General features: G+C 44.8%; 1 pseudogene; it reads right to left on the bottom strand.

Annotated features, from left to right (window-relative positions):
* LOC116545124 overlaps window positions 1-3126 on the bottom strand; it is a 6319-nt pseudogene extending 3193 nt beyond the window's left edge.
* Between the last annotated feature and the right edge of the window lie 2593 nt (window positions 3127-5719).

Genomic DNA, 5719 nt, shown 5'->3' with positions numbered 1-5719 from the left:
CTTTCCACATGGCTGGGGAACGGGGCCAAAAAGTCCTCTACCAGACAGACAGGGTTTCACCATGTTGGCCAGGATGGTCTTGATCTCTTGACATCGTGATCCGTCTGCCTCAGCCTCCCAAAGTGCTGGGATTACAGGTTTGAGCCACTGCACCCTGCCCACATTGATATCTCTTACCCAGGGTTTATTCTAGCTGTCTCATCCACTGCTGTTATTTTCACTTATTACTTAAATGCTGAAATGCTAGTATACATATGGTTTTGAAACTGCTAACTCCTGTGAGAATTTACCGGTACTACAGTATTTATGCACAGTTCTTTTTGTTGTCAGTCTTAGAGCATCCACTCAAAACATTGTTTTTACAAAGTTGAGCTCCTTTTCCCTCACTCTTTCTACACTATGTGATACATACATCTGTGAAATAGAGTCAAGTGTCACAGTCGGCATTGCATCCACACCTTGTTTGATCATTTTAATTAAGTTCACTCCTGGTGATGTACAATTATATGGATGGTTTTTGGTTTGCTTTTTATTTAGAAATGGAGTCTTGCTCTGTTGCCCAGGCTGCAAAGCGGTGGCACAATTATAGCTAACTGCAGCTTCAAACTCCTGGGGTCAAGCCATCCTTCCGCATCAGCTTCCTGAGTATTTGGGACCATGAGTGTGAGCCACCAGGCCCAGCTCAATTTTGTGGGTTTGACGAATGCAGAGTGCACTATCCATCACAACAGTTCCATCCACAGGAGTTCCATCATCATGAAAATTCCCTGGGCAATCTATTGTTGCTCAGCTCTTCCTTTTTTTCCCTAGCTTCTGGCATCCACTGATCTGTTCTCTGTTCCATAAATTTGCCTTTATCACAATGTCAGAAACTGTAGTGATGTCCAATTTCAGGGTCTGGCTTCTTTGACTTAGTGAAAGTCATTTAAGATATATTTCTATTGTGGTGTGAGCATTACTTTTTTTGTTTGTTTGTTTTTTGTTTGTTTGAGACAGAGTCTTGTTCTGTCACCCACGCTGGAGTGCAGGGGTACAATCCTGGCTCACTGCAACCCCCACCTCCCGGGTTCAAGTGATTATCTTGTTTCAGCCTCCAGAGTACATGGGACTACAGGCATGTGCAGGCATGCGCAGTTAATTTTTGGCCTCCCAAAGTGCTGGGATCACAGGTATGAGCCACCACACCCATTGGAGGCATTAGGTTGTTGAGAAGTCGTGCCCAGCTGTTTAGGTCATGGGGTATTATGGGAAGGGAAGGCGATTGATTGGCTATTGGGGAAACAAAGCAAAGGCAATTTTATTGGCTGTCAGGAAGCAGGAAGTGCCTGAAACTAGTTGCCATTGGTAGGTGGGCGGGACTTTGGGTAAGTGGGCCGTCCAGGGGCATACAGAGCAGACTGCTACCGGGCAGGGTCTGATGGGGCTTCTTTAAAAAATTTTCCTGTAGGGTTTATCAACAGCGGGCTGGGGGTTAAATGCATAATTTAGTGCTGAACGTGGGCTTGGGTCTGGCAGAGGCAGGTGCGGAGAAGCCCTGTGGCAAGGCCAGATAATGAGCTTGGGTGATGACGTGGTTATCAGACTCAGAGAGAGAGATGGATGAGTCTGTTTAACCCTCTGTGAGGCAGCCAGCCTTACACCGCCCAATAACCCCTGCCCCAGCCAAGTAGAAAACTACTAGGGCATTCCAAAGTGGCAAGAAAATGTATAAATAAATGTGTAAATATCATACACCGATTAAAACAATTCTTTAAGATATCTGACCTTGCCCCCATGGCTTCCTCATGGAGAATACTTTTTAGTTTACCTGTGACCAGTGGTAAGCGGGCACCAGCTGCCTACTTGGCATATTTTGTGTTATGAGAAAATACTGAATATCTGTTTGTTAATAATGATCACCTGTTCAGAGAGAATAAATTCATGGGTTGGGGTCTACTGAGAGCCTTCAGCTTGGAATGCTGTCAGCCCCTGAGGCTTTCAGTTCAGAAGGCTGCTGGCCCCCTGGATAGACCCACTTTACTGTTCTATCTGGGTGTCTGCCTCTCATTTCTTTCAGCGCCGCCTGGGTAGGAGTTTCTACAGCCGACCTGGCTCTCAGTATTAGGTCATTCATTTTTATTGTTGAGTAGTATTCCATTTATAGATGTTGCATGGTTTGTTTTTCTACTCACCTGTTGAAGGACATCTGAATTGCTATCTGTTCTGGTAACTATGAATAAAAATGCTATAAACATTCCTGTTTTCTTCAACTCCCAACCTCAGGTGATCCGCCCTCTTCAGCCCCCCAAAGTGCTGACATAATGTTACAATGGATTTAAGCCATGAAACCTCAAAACGTCACAAAATAAGCATGATGGTCTCAGACTTCAGAAAACTGCCTAAATAATATTATGCTGTTGTGGAAATATGTTTAGATTGAATTCGTCTGTGAAGCATTCAACTCAAAGCTAAAAGCCTACATGTGAAACGCTAATGACAAGCCTCAGAAGGTTAAACTGTGAATCATCATTTCTATCATTGCTCTAACTTTAAATACGGATCAATATATTTTGGTGGTATTGAAAATGGTATCCAAGGAGCCACACTAATACCATCAACTATCAATCTCCCACAGCTTCAATCACTCTCATTATTCTAATCCTACTCCTACTTAATGTAAATACTAAATTTTAAGTTATGAGCTTTACATCAAAAGCAACATTTCAGAAATGCACTTTTAAGGCATAATAAGGGTTAACACTCTAGTCAGTATAAACGCATCCCATAATGCAAGTAATAGATAATCCAGAGATGTGGACTTTATTGCTATATGTGAGTGACATTTAAATTTGAGGGCATTTTGGAAGATGGCCGTTTAGGAACAGCTCAGGATTGCAGCTCCCAGTGAAAGCACAGAGGGTGAGTGGACGCCGCATTTTTATTGCCCACAGACTAGGAAATTCCCGGGCAGAGGTGCTCCAGGGTCGCCAGCGCGGCTGTTTGGGCCAGTGCGGCTGTGCCGGCCAGCGCCGCTGCTTTGCCCCGCGCGGCTCCTTTGTTGGCACCCGGAGCCGCGGTTCTCCGTACAAAATACACCAGTCCAGGGGCCCTTTTGGCTGGCGATTGGAGCCATGGGAAGTCTCCCATATGCCGGTTCAAAACGGGGACTAAGCAGAGAACCAGGACAGTAGATTCCAGGGCAAAAAAAAAAAAAAAAAAAAGTGCCACAAACCTCAGTGCCGCTGTTGAAGCCAGCACAGTGAGTGGCCGGAGGGGAAAACAAACAGACCCCGGCGCCTCTTCAACAGGCGACTGGAACACCAACTTAAAAAAGGCTCTGAGGCAGACAGCCAGGCGATCAGGCTCCGCTGGCCCCACCAGCACAAAAGAACAGCAACCAGAAACTCTGGATTGAGAGTTTCACAGCAAGCGCAGCTGAAGCCAGGACTGTCCAGCTCTGTGGGGGAGGGGCGTCCGCCATTACCCAGGCAGCCCGCCATTGCCAAGGCAACCTGCCATTGCTGAGGCAGCCCGCCATTGCCAAGGCAACCCGCCACAGCAGAGACTCCGCCTCAACAGAGGCGGGCCACCATCGCCAAAGCAGTTCTAACTACACCCATATAAACAGGACTACAGGGAAGTTCACTCGTCAGCGAGGCGGAGCCCACAGCAGCTCAGCAAAGATGCTATAGGCCGACATTGACTAGGCTGCCTCCTTGCTAGGCTGGACAGGTCTGAAGGAAAAAAAAAAAAAAAAAAGAAGGTGGCAGCATAACGGAAACTCATAAATAAAGCCCTAAATCCCTGGGACAGAGCACCTGGGAACAAAAAGCAGTTTATGAGTTCTGCTGCAGCAGAACTAAAAGTATCTGCCCATCAGCTCTGAATGAACAACAACACAGCTCGCAGCTCACCATTTGAGCTCCTATAAAGAAGAGACCGTCTCCTCAAGCAGCTCCCTGACCCCTATATATCCAAAAAGACACCTCATAAAAGAGAGATCAGATTGACACTAGGCGGGTATCCTTCTGGGACAAAGATAGCAGAAGAAGAAAACTGGTAACAACTCTTACTGTTCAGCTGCTGCTGCAGTTGAACCCCAGGCAAGCAGGGCCTGGAGTGAACCTCAGCAGACCTACAGCAGATGACCAGACTGTCAGAAGGAAAACCAAGAAACAGAAATAACCTCATCATCAAAAAACAGAACGTCAATCTGAAAGATTTGAGACCCAATCTGAAAGCCAGCAACTACAAAGTCGACAAGTGGATAAATCCTTAAAGATGGGAAGAAACCAGTGAAAAACGGATGAAAACACCCGAAACAGGAACACCTCTCCTCCTAAAAGGGATCACAACTCCTCACCAGCAAGGGAACAATGTTGGATGGAGAACGAGTGTGATGAAATGACAGAATCAGACTTCAGAAGGTGGTTAGTAAGAAACTTCTGTGAACTTAAAGAACATGTTCTAACCAAATGCAAAGAAACTAAGAACCTTGAAAAAAGATTTGACGAAATGCTAACAAGAATGGACAAAATAGAAAGGAATATAAGTGAATTGATGGAGCTGAAAAACGCAACACGAGAACTTCGTGAAGCATGCACAAGTATCAACAGGCGAATGGACCAAGCAGAAGAAAGGATATCAGAGGTCGAAGATCAACTCAGTGAAATAAAACGGGAAGGCAAGACTGGAGAAAAAAGGGTAAAAAGGAGTGAACAAAGCCTCCAAGAAATGTGAGACTATGTGAAAAGACCTAATCTACGTTGGATAGCCGTACCCGAATGCAACGAAGAGAATGAATCCAAGCTGGAAAATACTCTTCAGGATATTATCCAGGAAAACTTCCCCAACCTAGCAAGGCAGGCAAATATTCAAGTCCAGGAAATACAGAGAACACCACAAAGATATTCGTCAAGAAGAGCAACCCCAAGGCACATAATCGTCAGATTCACCAGGGTTGAAATGAAGGAGAAAATACTAAGGGCAGCCAGAGAGAAAGGTCGGGTTACCCATAAAGGCAAGCCCATCAGACTCACAGCAGATCTCTCAGCAGAAACCCTACAAGCCAGAAGAGAATGGGGGCCAATATTCAACATCCTTAAAGAAAAGAACTTTCAACCCAGAATCTCCTATCCAGCAAAACTAAGCTTCATAAGTGAAGGAAAAATAAAATCCTTTGGGAACATGCAAGTACTCAGAGATTTCGTCACCACCAGGCCAGCTCTACAAGAACTCCTGAAAGAGGCTCTACACATATAAAAGAACAACAAGTACCAGCTCAACTAAAGGGCAAAACAGCCAGCTAGCACCAAAATGGCAGTATCAAATTCACACATAACAATATTAACCCTAAATGTAACTGGACTAAATGCCACAATCAAAAGACACAGACTGGCAAATTGGGTAAAAAGACAAAACCCATCAGTGTGCTGTATCCAGGAAACCCATCTCACATGCAAGGATACACAAAGGCTCAAAATAAAGGGATGGAGGAAGATTTACCAAGCAAATGGAGAGCAAAAAAAAGCAGGAGTTGCAATTCTCATCTCTGATAAATTAGACTTTCAAGCAACAAAGATCATAAGAGAAAAAGAGGGACATTACATAATGGTAAAAGGATCAATGCAACAAGAAGAGCTAACGATCCTAAATATATATGCACGCAATACAGGAGCACCCAGATACATAAGGCAAGTTCTTAATGACTTACAAAGAGACTTAGACTCCCACACAATAA

Source organism: Sapajus apella, unplaced genomic scaffold (assembly GCF_009761245.1).
Source record: "Sapajus apella isolate SASKATOON/1434 unplaced genomic scaffold, GSC_monkey_1.0 scaffold247, whole genome shotgun sequence".
Lineage (NCBI taxonomy): Eukaryota > Metazoa > Chordata > Mammalia > Primates > Cebidae > Sapajus > Sapajus apella.
Note: the sequence above shows the minus strand (reverse complement) of the source record. Positions and strands in the feature narration are given on the sequence as shown.